Below are 14,907 nucleotides of genomic sequence, written 5' to 3'. Positions count from 1 at the left end.
GTGTAATTGGTGTGTTTAGGTTTTCTGATTCTTCCAGATTGATTTTTGGAAGATTGTATGTTTCAAGAAATTTGTCCATTTCATCTAAGTTGTCTAGTTTTATGGCATACATTTCTTCACAGTATTTTCTTACAATATTTTGTATTTCTGTTGTGTCAGTTGTTATTTCTCCACTTTCATTTCTAATTTTATTTGAGTCCTCTCTCTCTTTTTTTTGGTTAGTCTAGTTAAAGGTTCATCAATCTTGTTTACCTTTTCAAAGAACCAGCTTTTAGTTTCATTGATGCTCTGTATTGTTTTTTTAGCCTCTATGTCATTAATTTCTGCTATGATCTTTATTATTTTCTTCCTTCTACTACATTTGGGCTTTACTTGCTGTTCTTTTTCCAGTTCTTTTAGATGCAGGATTAAGTTGTTTATTTGAGCTTTTTCTAGTTTCTTAAGGTGTGCCTGTAGTGCTATGAACTTTTCTCTCAGTACACCTTTTTTTTTTTTTTGCTGTGTCTCATAAAGTTTGAGTTGTATGCTCATTGTCACTCGTTTCTAGGAATTTTTTTATTTTTTATTTGATTTCATTTTTAATCCATTCATTATTTAACAAACTATAGAAATGATCCCTGAAAGTATAGTCTTCCGTTCATTATTTAACAACCTGCTATTTAGTGTCCATGTGATTGAAAATTTTTGAGCTTTTCTGTTGTGGTTGATTTCTAGTTTCATGCCATTGTGATCAAAGAAAGTGTTTGATATGATTTCAATCTTCTTATATTTGTTGAGACCACTTTTGTGCCCTAACACATGGTCTATCCTAGAGAATGTATGATAAGCACTTGAAAAGAATGTATATTCTGCTGCTTTAGGGTGAAAGGTTCTGAAGATATCTATTAAATCGAGTTGATCTAGTGTGTCCAATAAGTCTGCTATTTCTTTGTTAATTTTCTTTCTTGAGGATCTATCAAGTGATGTTAGTGGAGTATTGAAATCCCCTACTATTATAATATTGCTGTTGATCTCGCCCTTTAAATTCATCAAAGTCTACTTTATATATTTAGGTGCTCCTATATTAGGTGCAAAAATATTTATAATAGTTATATCTTCCTGTTGGATTACTCCCTTTATCATTATGTAGTGACATTTTTATCTCTTACTTTATCCTTTGTTTTAAAGTCCATTTTATCTGATATAAGTATTTCTACCTCAGCTTTTTTTTAATTTCCATTTGCATGAAATGTTTTTTTCCATCCTTTTACCTTCAATCTATGTGCATCTTTTGTTGTAAGGTGTATCTCTTGTAGACAGCATATGTACGGGTCCTGTTTTCTTATCCATGCAGCTACCCTATGTCTTTTGATTGGATCATTTAACCATTTACATTTATGGTTATTATTGAATAGTAGTTGTTTATTGCCGTTTTATTCTTTAAAGCTGTATTCCTTTTTGCTACATTCTTTTCCCACTTTCATCTCTTTACAACAGGCCCCTTAACATTTCCTGCTGCATTGGTTTGGTTGTAATGAATTCCTTGAGTTGTTTTTTGTCTGAGAAGCTTTTTATTTCTTCTTCAATTTTAAATGATAGCATTGCTGGATACAGTAGTCTTGGTTATAGGTTCTTGTTCTGCATTACATTGAATATTTCTTGCCATTCTCTTCTGGCCTCAAGTGTTCTGTTGAGAAGTCAAATGTCATCCTTATGGAGCTCCTTTGTAGGTGATAGCTTTTTTTTCTCTTGCAGCTTTTCATATTTTCTGTTTATCACTTAGTTTTGATACTTTAATTATGATGTGTCCTGGTGTAGGTTTCTTTGGGTTTCTCTTTAATGGAGTTCTCTGTGCTTCTTGAACTTGTGAGAGTTTCTCCTGCATTAATTTAGGAAAGTTTTCAGCTATGATATGATTGAACAAAGTCTCTATCATTTGTTCTTTCTCTTCTTCTTCAGGAACCCCTATGATGCAGATGTTATTTCTCTTCATGTTGTCACAGAGCTCTCTTAGAATTTCCTCAGACTTTTTTAGTCTCTTTTCTTTTTTCTTCTCTGCTTTCTTGCCTTCATTCAAGTTGTCCTCCAACTCGCTGATTGGAACCTCATCTCTATCCATCCTGTTTTTAATCATTTCCATTGTAGTCTTTATTTCTGATATTGTATTTGTCATCTCTGACTGATTGTTTTTTAATATTTCAATATCCTTTTTTATACTTGCTATTTCTTTACTTAGGTGTTCATAATGACCATCCATTGTTGTTCTAAAATTCCTAAGCATCGTTACAATCATTATTTTGAACTCCGCATCTGGACGTTTGATTATTTCCATATCACTCAGTTCATCTCCGGAAGTTTTCTCTTGTGGTTTCATTTGGATTGCACTTCTTTGTCTTCTCATTATCTGTGTTTGGGTGTTTTGTTTGTAGAGCTGGTTGAGTCTAGGCTTGGTGTTGTCTGCCTCCAGTTTTCAATTGTGTTATTTCTAGGTCTTCTTTGGTTGGTATCAGCTATTATTTGTAATCCACTTTCAGATTTGGGCATCTTTGAAGTCTTGATTTGTTTCTTTTCTTAACAGGTGATTGTCTTGTTTACTGATCTCAGCAGGAAGCTTCCTTGAAACTGTATCCAGGAATGCAGTGGGTGTAACCTGAGACTCTGAAGGCCTCTTCCACCAACTAATCTTCTGGGGGCAGGGTTTATTCTCAGCTTCATTAGGGGGAGGTGTATCTCAGATCTCCCCTCCTCCCCACTTCTTGTTTTCAGCTATGTCTTGTTGTAGTGATTGTAGCTGGAGAGATGTCTGGAGATCTCTGATCTGGAAGCAATTCAGTACTGTTTTGTGAAAAGATCAGTCCCTCCCCCATGTATGGCCACCTCCAGCACAAATAAGTCAGCTTTTTTAGGTGGTCTCCTGAATTTTTTTCCCCTCACAGTCTGTCCCTCTCTTTCCTTTCCACTTGGGAGATAAGCAGGTCCTTTCAAGACACCTCCCTCCCTGGTCGCCAGGCAAGTGGCTGTGAGCAGTATTTTCTGCTCTTTTCCCTGGAGTGAGATCCCCTCTGGGCTCTCAGCCTCACCCCCACCTCCATTCCTGTAAGCAGGGGAAATTCAGGCACTACCTACCAGGTTTGTTGTGGCTTCTTCTTTGCTCCTTGTTTTTTGAGAGCTGTTCTTATAGTTTAGAGTTGGTTTTTCATGCTGATTTTTTCTAAATTGATTTGTATTCCAGTTTGGTGATGAGGGCTGGGCGTCTGTGTGTATGCCTACTCTGCTGCCATCTTCAGGTCTCTTTTTTTTTTTTTTTTTTTTACTGGTTACTATATCGGCATTAGATTTATTAGAGCAGGCATGTGTGCGAATTTCAAGTCCATCTCTTACTTGAGAAATCCTGGGAAATATATTAAATTCTTCTTTTTTATGTGTTTTTAATTAATTTAAATGAGGTGACATTGATTAAACAGGGTACATATGTTCACAGAAAAGATCTCCAGGTTTTTTGACATTTGATTATGTTGCATACCCCTCACCCAGGTCAAATTGTCTTCTGTCACCTTCTATCTGATTTTCTTTTGTCCCTCCCCTCCCCCACACTCTCTCTTTTATCTCCCCTTACCCCCCTGTGAACCCCCATACTCTTATCCATGTCTCTGAGTCTAATTTTTATGTCCCATCTTTGTATGAAATCATATAGTTCTTAGTTTTTTCTGATTTAGTTATTTCACTTAGTATAATGTTATCAAAGTCCATCCATGTTGTTGTAAATGATCTGATGTCATCATTTCTTATGACTGAGTAGTATTCTATAGTATATATGTATCAAGTTTTTTAATCCACTCATCCTCTGGTGGACACTTCGGCTGTTTCCAGATCTTTGCTATTGTGAACAATGCTGCCATAAACATGGGGGTGCATTTCTTCTTTTCAAACTGTGCTATGGTGTTCTTAGAGTATATTAGTATAAGTGGGATAGCTGGGTCAAAAGGCAGTTCTATTTTTAATTTTTTAAAATTAAAAAATCTCCATACTGGAATCTCCTGTTTTTCACAGTGGCTGGACCAGTTCGCATTCCAACCAGCAGTGCAGGAGGGTTCCCTTTTCTCCACATCCTTACCAGCACTTATTATGTGTTGTTTTGCTAATGAGCGCCATTCTGACTGGTGTGAGGTGATATCTCATTGTGGTTTTAATTTGCATTTCTCCAATGATTAGTGATGTTGAGCATTTTTTCATATGCCTATTGGCCATCTGTCTGTCCTCTTTGGAGAAGTGTCTATTCATTTCTTTTGCCCATTTTTGGATTGGATTGTTTGTCTTCCTGGTATTGAGTTTTACATGTTTTTTATAAATTTTGTTTATTAACCCCTTATCAAATGCATTGTCAAATATATTCTCTCACTGTGTAGTTTGTCTTTTTATTCTGTTCTTATTGTCTTTAGCTGTGCAAATCTTTTTAGTTTGACATAGTTCCATTTGTTTATCTTGTCTTGTATTTCCCTTGCCTGTGGAGATAAATCTGCAAATATATTGCTGCAAGAGATGTCAAAGAGCTTACTGTATATGTTTTCTTCTAACATGCTTATGGTTTCACGGCTTACATTTAAATCTTTAATCCATTTTGAGTTTATTTTTCTAAATGGTGTATGTTGGTGGTCTAGTTTCATCTTTTTGCAGGTAGATGTCCAATTTTCTCAACAGTATTTATTAAAAAGGCTGTCTTACTCCACTGTAAACTCTCACATTCTTTGACAAATATCAGTTGTCCATAAAAGTGTGGGTTTATTTCTGGGTTCTCTGTTTTGTTCTATTGATCTATATGCCTGTTCTTAGGCCAGTACCAGGCTGTTTTGAGTACAATGCCCTTGTAGTATAACTTGATATCAGGAAGTGTGATACCTCTTGCTTTATTCTTTGTTTTCAATATTGCTGAGGCTATCCATGTTCTTTTGGGCTCCATATAAATTTTTGAAATATGTTTTCTATATCTTTGAGGTATGTCATTGGTATTTAGTTGGTATTGCATTGAATTTATAAATTGCTTTGGATAATATAGACATTTTAATGTTTATTCTTTCTAACCATGAACACAGTATATGCTTCCACTTGTTTGTGTCTTCCTTGATTTCTTTTATCATTGTTTTATAATTTTCTGAGTACAAGTCTTTAGTCTCCTTGATTAAATTTACTCCTAAGTACTTTATTTTTTTTTCTTGCAATAGTAAAGAAAATTGTCTCTTTAATTTCTCTTTCTGACAGTTCATTGTTGGTGTATAAAAATGCCTCTGATTTTTCAGTATTGATTTTATATCCTGCCACCTTGCTGAATTCATTTATCAGGTCCAGTAGTTTTTTGACTGAGACTTTAGGGTTTTCTATATACAATATCATATCATCTTCAAATAATGATATTTTTTCTTCTTTTCCAATTTGGATGCCTTTTATTTCTTCTTCTTGTCCCATTTCTGTGGGTAGGACTTCCAGAACTATGTTGAATAAGGGTAGTGAATGGGGGCAACCCTGCTTTGTTCCTAATCTTAAGGGGATTGCTTTTAATTTATGCCCATTAATAGGAAAAGACTGACAGAAATGAAGAAAGATGAAAAGCATTAATCATTAATGTTTTTTGTGACACCTTAGTTGTTCATTGATTGCTTTCTCATATGTGCTTTGACCGTGGGCTACAGCAAACCAAGTAACCTCTTGCTCAAGCCAGCGACCTTGGGTCAAAGCTGGTGAGATTTTGCTTAAACCAGATGAGCCCATGCTCAAGCTGGCAACCTCAGGGTCTTGAACCTTGGTCTTCTGCATTCTAGTCCAACACTCTATCCACTGTGCCACCACCTGCTCAGGTTCTCCTTCAATTTTAAATGATAGCCTTGCTGGATAAATAGTCTTGGTTGTAGGTTTTTGTTCTGCATTACTTTGAATATTTCTTGCCATTCTCTTCTGGCCTCAAGTGTGTCTGTTGCAAAGTTGGATGTCATCCTTATGGGAGTTTCTTTGTAGATAATAAGCTTTTTTTTCTGTAGCAGCTTTTAATATTTTCTCTTTCTCACTTAGCTTTGGTATTTTAATTATGATGTGTCTTGGTGTAGGTTTCTTTGAGTTTCTTTTTAATGGAGTTTTCTGTGTTTTTTGAACTTGTGAGACCCTTCCCTGCATCAATTTAGGGAAGTTTTTGGCTATGATTTAATTGAATAAAGTTTCTTTGTTCTTTCTCTTCTTTTTCAGGAACCCCTATGATGCAGATGTTATTTCTCTTTATGTTGTCACAGAGCTCTCTTAGAATTACCTCAGACTTTTGAATCTCTTTTCTTTTTTCTGCTCTGCTTCCATGCCTTCATTCTACTTGTCCTCCAACTTGCTGATTCAGTCCTCAGATTCATCCATCCGGTTTTTAATCCCTTCCATTGTGGTCTTCATTTCTAATATTGTATTTGTCATCTCCGACTGATTCTTTTATAATATTTCAATGTCCTCTTTTTATTTAAATAAGAACTTGCTATTTCTTGCTATTTCTTTATTTAGGTGTTTGTAATGACCAACCATTGTTCTAAGATCCCTAAGCATCCTAACAATCATTATTTTAAACTCTGCATCTGGAAGTTTGGTTAATTCCATATCATTCAGTTCATTTCCTGGACGTTGCTCTTGTAGTTCTATTTGAATTGCACTTCTCTATCTTCTCATTATTATCTGTGTGTTTGGGTGTATTGTTTGTAGAGCTGGTTGAGTCTAGGCTTGATGTTTTCTGCCTCCAATTTTTATCTATGTTATTTCTAGGTCTTCTTGTGTGGGCATCAGGACAGTCGAGGTCCTCACTTTGGTGGGCCCAAATGAACCTGTTTGGAGAGGCAGAATGCTTTATGTTTGTTGCCAAATGATCATGGGGGCAATGTGGAGTTTGTGTTGGAGTCTCAGGTGACTGACATGATCTTCACCCCAGTTACTTATATCTGGTTTGGCCCTAAAATTAATTTTAAAAAGAGGGAGACAGGGAAAATAAAAATACATATTAACTATATATTAAATAAATATTTATTTAAGTATATTTTAAATAAATATTATAAAAAAATTATATACTACTAATGTTTAAATTGCAGATATGAAACCAAACTTGGTGTCATGAGAAAAGAATGTAAAGTTGGGATTTTGTGGGGCCTTTCATATATTGGGGTCCAGAGCACATGTCTGGTGTGCCCACTGTTAAATCTGCCTCTGCCATGTACCTTATTAAATTTATTTGTCTCATTAAATTTTTCTTTTGAAAATTTATAGGAATCTAGATCAATCAATGCCCTGGAAAGGTATGAAGACATCTGAAGATACCTTTAGGTCTTTCTCTGGGCTGGAAAGAACCCTAAGGTTAAGACAAGTGGCCAGCTAAGTCGAGGTCCTCACTTTGGTGGGCCCAAATGGACCTGTTTGGAGAGGCAGAATGCTTTACATCTGTTGCCAAATGATCATGGGGGCAATGTGGAGTCTATGTTGGAGTCTCAGGTGACTGATATGATCTTCACCCCAGTTACTTATATCTGGTTTGGCCCTAAAATTAATTTTAAAAAGAGGGAGACAGGGAAAATAAAAATATATATTAACTCTATTTTTAAATAAATAAAAAATATTACATACTATTAATGTTAAAATTGCAGATATGAAACCAAACTTGGTGTCATGAGAAAAGAGCATAAAGTTAGGATTTTGTGGGGCCTTTCATATATTGGGGTCCAGAGCACATGTCTGGTGTGCCCACAGTTAAATCTGCCTCTGCCCTGTACCTTATTAAGTTGGTGCCTCTTTCTCATCTGATCTAATTTTTTTCTAATTTTTTAATTTTAAAAAAATCTACTTTTTGGAAAGGTTCTAAATTGTATATTCATTAAAGTAAAACAGAACAAAAATATATACATAATGTTATATTGATTAATATAGTGTAGCATTTATATTGGAATAAACTTATCACTAGAACAGTTAGAGAATCTGGAAACAGCCTCATGGATTTGGAAAAGCTGTCATTATGGAGCATTGGAAGAAAGCTGGATTTTCATCAGATTACACTGAAATAATTAGTTACCCACATTAAAGAGGGCGTGAATATCTCAGCAGACACACAAAACTCAATGACCCTAAAATACAGAAATATTCCTTAAGCAAAGCATAAACACCACATACATTCACATCTTAACCATAAAATCAAAGATAATTTTAACTACATTAAAATTAAGAGCTTTTGTTCACCAATAGACACAATTAAGAAAGTCAAAATGCAATGCACATAGTAGGGTACTGACAAAATGACAAAAATATTCTTATCCACATGATATAAAGAACATCCATATGATATCACAAATAAATAAGAAAAATACAAACAACTCAACAGGAAAAAAACGAGCCAAGATATGAAAAGGAATTTCATGGAAAAGGAAAGTGCCAATGAGGAAAATATACCAACTCTTTAGTAATTAGGAAAATGTAAATTAAAACCATATAACTTCACTCCTCTCAGATTTCACAAAAATTTTAAAATAACATTGAGTGCTGGCAAGGCTGTGAAATAACAGAAAGTTATATCTGCTGGTAGAAATGTAAATTGATAAAAATCACTTTGGCATTATCTAGTGAGGCTGTAGGTGTGCATCAGCTGTACTCCTAGATAAACTAGAGAAACTCTTTCCCCTAAGAACCAAGTAACATGTACAAGAATATTCAAAACACCACTGTTTGCTGGAGAAGAAAACCAGAACCAACTCAATGGTCATCAACAGTGGACAGGCTACATACAACAAAGTGCATAAATCTCAGAAATACGATGAATGAAACAAGTCACCAAAGAATACTTATAATATGATTTTACTACTATAAAGGTTAAAAACATTTAAATAAAATAATGTATTATTTATGGGCACAAATGTACTTTATAAAACTATTTTAAAAAACCAGGAGAATAAAAAAACACAAAATTTTTACACACACAAAATATATTGTTATGAATGTAGAGAGAAAAGGTTAGGATTCGAGAAATACACAGGAAACTTCAAAGGTAATGAGCTAGTACAAACAAGTTTTTCAACAGGGTCATAAATTCCTGGAAATTTATTATCATTCTTTAGTATTGAAACATATTTTATATATACTTTTTTGAATCTGTAATATTTCATTTAAACATTTTTAAAGAAAATACAAATAAATGTCAAAAATATTTATCACATATTTAAAACAAATAATTAAAAACATAAAATAAAATTATCCCCTACCAATTACTAAGAGAAAAGAAAAATATAATAGAAAAATGAGCCAAAAATGTGAACATGCAGATTACACAATAAAAAATGCAAATGTCCAATAAACATATGAAAAGTCATTCAACTTGACTCGTCATGATAACACAAATGAACCAGAAGTATATTTTATCCATCAAAATGGAATTATTTTTTAAAATGTGATGCTCTCATGATTAGTAAGGATATAAAAAATGAACTGACAAAGTCCTGTAACGAGTAACAATATAATCAATCAAAGTTTTAAGTTTAAATATGCTGGAAGTGATGTCAGAGTAATAGCAGCATGAGATATACTTCTGATCTCTCCACTTAAAATTTCAACAAATTTAACAACTATAATGCAGCAAAGGAACCCCAGCTGGGCTCACAGGTGTGCTTTATAGATCCATGCACCAAAGGGTCTAAAGGAGGGATGGGCTGAGAGGAGGAGTGCAGAATATAAAATGCATTTGAGGTCATCTCTTGTGAAGAGACAAACCTGTATTGAATTTTTTTTCTGCCAGACTACAGAGAGAAGAGAGTCTCAGGCTGTCTTAATTTTGTATGATGAGATGATACAGAGAGGGAAACCCAGAATGACTAAGTCTCCTTCTGGTGGGAGAAATAATGAGGTAGAGGGGCAGAGGGAGAGATAAACCAATGCAGCCAGAGCGGGGGATATGGCAAGTGTTTCCATGGCTTGCCTGCAGCCTGCACTTGGCAGAGACAAAGAAAACTAAAGTGTGGCCCCGCAATCTTCCAGATCCCACCTCCATCACTGCGTGGTACAGAAAGTGGCAGAGAGAAACCCTAAGACAGCTCTTCATAGTCACTCTCTCCCCTGAAAAACTGAGATGCTCCATATCTGGCCCCTGCTCTGTTGAGATGAGAGGAGATGCACTTGGAAGCCTGAGATGGCCATTGCTAGAGCTGTATAGCAGGCAAGCCAAAATTATAAGCCAAAGTTGTAAAGCTGAAGCATTAAAACCCTCATAACATGCCACACCTACCAATGCGACCACAGCCCCGCCTACATCTTTACATCAACATCTCCACACAGGACAGCCCAGAAACTATACACAGCTAAAACTTGTAATACAAAAACACCTACTGGAAAAAACCTCTAAAAACCAAAATTTTCTTCTTCATTCTTTTTCTATTATTTTTCTTCTTATTCTTTTATTCTCTTTTTCTCTTTTGAATTTTACATTTTTAAATTTTTACATATTTTATTCTTATTTCCTTGGATTTTTTTACTTAATTTTCTTTTGGTTTTCTATCTTTTTTCTGTGATTTTTCTTCTTTACAGCCATAAATTTTTGAACTTTTATATTTTTAATGTATTTTTAATTTTTCATTTATTTAGCTGATTTTCTGCTATGATTTTTTTTTCTGAAGCTGGAAACGGGGAGAGACAGTCAGACAGACTCCTGCATGCGCCCGACCGGGATCCACCCGGCATGCCCAACAGGGGCGACGCTCTGCCCACCAGGAGGCGATGCTCTGCCCCTCCGGGGAGTCACTCTGCCGCGACCAGAGCCACTCTAGCACCTGGGGCAGAGGCCAAGGAGCCATCCCCAGTGCCTGGGCCATCTCTGCTCCAATGGAGCCCCGGCTGTGCGAGGGGAAGAGAGAGACAGAGAGGAAGGAGGGGGGGTGGAGAAGCAAATGGGCACTTCTCCTATGTGCCCTGGCCGGGAATCGAACCTGGGTCCCCCACACGCCAGGCCGACACTCTACCGCTGAGCCAACTGGTCAGGGCCGTGCTATGATTCTTAATACCATTCTCAGATGCCATCTAAAAATAAACTGAATACCATAGCTACACAAAACAGAGGTGTAGTTCAGAAAAAAAGAACATCACCAGAAAAAATTTTTGATTAGATAAAAACTTTGGAGTTAAATAAAAAAAAATTCAAAATTAAAGTTTTGAAAATACTCAACAAAATGTGAGAAAACACCAATAGGCAATGTGATGAGCTTAGAACAAATTAGTGAACAAAATTAATACCTCACCAAAAAGATTAAAATTTTAAAAACAGAAAAAAAACTCAACACATAAATTGAAAACTAAAGTAGCAAGTTTAGCTAATAGAACAATCCAGATTAAAAAAAAGAATCAGTGACATCAAAGATAGGCAACTAGCAATGCTACAGAGAGAATAGAAGAGAGACTCACAAATTTAAAAAAAAATGAGAGAGCTCTACAAGAATTGTCAAACTTCATCAAATAGAGCAATATAAGAAAGTGGATACATCAGAACAAGAAGAGAAGGAAAAGATAATGGAGAATCTATTCAAACAAATAACTGATGACAAATTTACAAGCCTATGGAAAGACTTAGACTAGAGCCTCAAATCAAAGCAGGAAACAGAACACCAACTTACCACAACCCAAACAGAATACTCCAAGACACATCATAATAAAATTGTCAAAAATCAATGACATAAAAAGAATCCTCAATACAGCTAGGGAAAAGAACAAAACATATAAAGGAAAGATAATTAGGTTATCATCAGACTATTCAACATACACTCTACAAGCCAAAAGAGAGTGGACTCAAATATTCAAAGTACTGAAAGAGAGAAATTACCAGCCAAGACTACTATATTCATCAAAGTTATCTTTCAAATATGAAGAAGATAAAAACATTTACAAACATATAGAAGCTAGGAAATTTATCACAAAAAAAAAACCACTGTAGGAAATACTCAAGGGGGTAATTCCATCAGATGCAAAGAATAAAACAAATCAAAACCTATAAGTAAAACCTCCAACATGGTCACAATAAAACAAGGATAACACTGGGGAACAAAATTTTTGTTGCATCCACAAAAACACTTGTTCTCACCTAATTTGAGTGTGTTGATCTCAAATCTGATGTTAGTTTTTCTCTGCAAGCTACAGTTTTTTTGCAATTCAAGATTTTATGTTTTCACCTTATTGTAAAATTTTCAACATTTAGTTTAACATAATGTAGTAAAATGTCTTCTTGGGCATCATTTTTGTGAAAATATAATAATTTATATAATGCAGTAAATACACTAAAAGATATGACTGAATCAGATTTTGTCTACAATTTCAAAATAGACCATATTAAAACACTTATTTTAATCATAAAATTTGTGCAAAACTTATTTAAATTCTATTCAGGCAAAAATGCACATTTGTAGCTCTTGCGTTTGCGTACTTGTTGAGGACAATCTCATTTGATGCTCAGAAGTAGTCTGCTCATCAGTAACAGCTCCAAGATTTTTGGAAAACTTATTAAGATGACTGTTCAGGAAGTGAATCTTAACACTCATGTTACATCCAATGTCATGGAAAGCCAACAGCGTCCTTTGAACCAGAAGTTGATAGTTTTCTGCTTTTTGTTGCCAAGAAAGTTCTTGGTAACTGCCACAAAAGACTGCCATGCTGCTTTCTCCTCCTTATTCATCTTCCTGGCAAATTCTTCGTCATGTATGAGGGTTCAAATTTGAGGTCCATAGAATACACCTGCTTTTATCTTCTTGAAAGACAAGGCAGGAAAAGCAAAAATAATATGTTGAAAGCATTTACTTTCTCTATTCAAAGCCTGAACAAAATGCTTCATTAAGCCAAGTTTGATGTGAAGTAGGGGAAAAATAATCCTGTCTCGATTAACTATAGGTTTATTCACAATATTCTGCATCCCTACTTCTAGAGCTTCACGTTTCAACTACTCCTGTGCCTAGTGTTTCTCCTGAGCTCAGCTGTCCCACAAACACAGAAAGCAAAGATACTTTGTGAAATCTCTCTGTTTGTCCTAGCAGGAAATTTACCATTTTAAGATCCACACAAATAATCCAGTTATGCTCCTTATACTTCAGAAAGTCAAGGACAATTTTTATGTCATTTTTATTAAGTCATTCAATTTGGGTTGGCTAAACTACTGAGGGGTTAATGACTGTTTGGCATCAGAAGAAGACCCTTCAGATTCTACAACCATTTCCTCATGCATCTTATCAAAATACACTTGATCACCATGTTCACTTTCTTTGTCCTTAGAAGAAGTAAAACAAGTGAAAACTGGAACTGGGAGTGTCTCAGAGTGTGGGATAGGTCGTATTGCTGAAGGAATATTAGGATATGCGATCATGTGCTGTTTTTTCTTGCCGATGCCTTTGTATGGATCAGACAGAAATAACAATCACTGCTGTGGTCCTTAGGTTCATGCCAAACCATGGGAATACCAAAAGGCATTCCTTTGTATTTTCCTTTTGTCCAGTCACAAAGCATTTCCTAACAATTATGACACACAATATGAGGAGCCCAATTCTTGTCTTGATCGCCAAGGCGAACTTTAAAATAGGCAATATATGCACGTGTCAAAAATGATGAAATATTGTGCCTTTGATGTTGAAGTGTTTAGCACTTCAACACACATAGCAGAAGGAGTCAGGACTATTCTTACATTTACGCCTAGTTGAAGAAGCCATGATTCAATCTTAAAACAAAATAAGAGGGTGTTTTTATCAGATAATAATTTTTTACATTGAAAAACAACTACAATTATGTAAAAGTGATGTTTGTAAAACATTAATTGCCTTGTGGTTATGTTCAATCCAAGAGTCATTGTCCTTTAACTCTAATTTTTTTTCCATTTTTCTGAAGCTGGAAACGGGGAGAGACAGTCAGACTCCCGCATGCGCCCGACCGGGATCCACCCAGCACGCCTACCAGGAGGCGATGCTCTGCCCATCCTGGGCATCGCCATGTTGCCACCAGAGCCACTCTAGCGCCTGAGGCAGAGGCCACAGAGCCATCCCCAGCGCCTGGGCCATCTTTGTTCCAATGGAGTCTCGGCTGCGGGAGGGGAAGAGAGAGACAGAGAGGAAAGCGCGGCGGAGGGGTGGAGAAACAAATGGGCGCTTCTCCTATGTGCCCTGGCCGGGAATCGAACCCGGGTCCCCCACACGCTAGGCCGATGCTCTACCGCTGAGCCAACCGGCTAGGGCTCCTTTAACTCCAATTTAAAAACCAATGATGCCATAAACTGTAACAAAAAGAAATTAAAATTGCATAAAAAGTAGAGCATACACCAGAAAAACAGATTTCAGATTTGGAATCAGCAATGCAGAAATATATAGAAACAGTTCTAAAACCTCATGCAACAGAAAAATGAAAAAAAATTGTTCCCCAATGTAATCTGTGACAATAATAACGTAAAAAGAAATAGGATAAAGATCTACAGTAGCAAAGGGGGATGGAGTGCAGAAACACTTATAAGACAAATGATTATTGTACTTATGAACATTTTTCTTTTCTTTTTCATTGTCTAAGTCTATATAAAGGTTTGTCTCATGGAGGAGAGAGTACCCAAATAGGTTAGACTTTGTTAGTATAGCAAGCTTAAATTGTGTCAGACAGTTTTGCATCTGCCACAGAGTGTTGCTTGCAATGAACATTTTTCTCTTAATAATGTAATGGTAACCAACCATGAAAAAGCTACTACAGAAATACAGAAATTAAATAAAGAAGAAACAGGAGAAAGAAATATAAAATACCAAAAGAAAAAAACCTCACAGAAACACAGAGAAGTAACAAACAAGACACAGAGGTACCAGAAACAAATAAAATGGATATACAAAATTCTCAAATGTCAATAATTATTTTAAATGTAAATGAATGGAACTCACCAATAAA

The 14,907-nt window shown here is 35.6% G+C and overlaps 1 non-coding gene across 1 annotated transcript; it reads right to left on the bottom strand.

The window, feature by feature from the left end:
- Nucleotides 1-14,534: 14,534 nt before the first annotated feature.
- Nucleotides 14,535-14,658, bottom strand: LOC136327491 (small nucleolar RNA SNORA28). Its single transcript, XR_010729694.1, has one exon. It is a non-coding gene; the product is annotated as a small nucleolar RNA SNORA28 (small nucleolar RNA).
- Nucleotides 14,659-14,907: the final 249 nt, after the last annotated feature.

This window comes from Saccopteryx bilineata, chromosome 2 (genome assembly GCF_036850765.1).
Source record: "Saccopteryx bilineata isolate mSacBil1 chromosome 2, mSacBil1_pri_phased_curated, whole genome shotgun sequence".
Taxonomy (NCBI): Eukaryota; Metazoa; Chordata; class Mammalia; order Chiroptera; family Emballonuridae; genus Saccopteryx; species Saccopteryx bilineata.
Note: the sequence above shows the minus strand (reverse complement) of the source record. Positions and strands in the feature narration are given on the sequence as shown.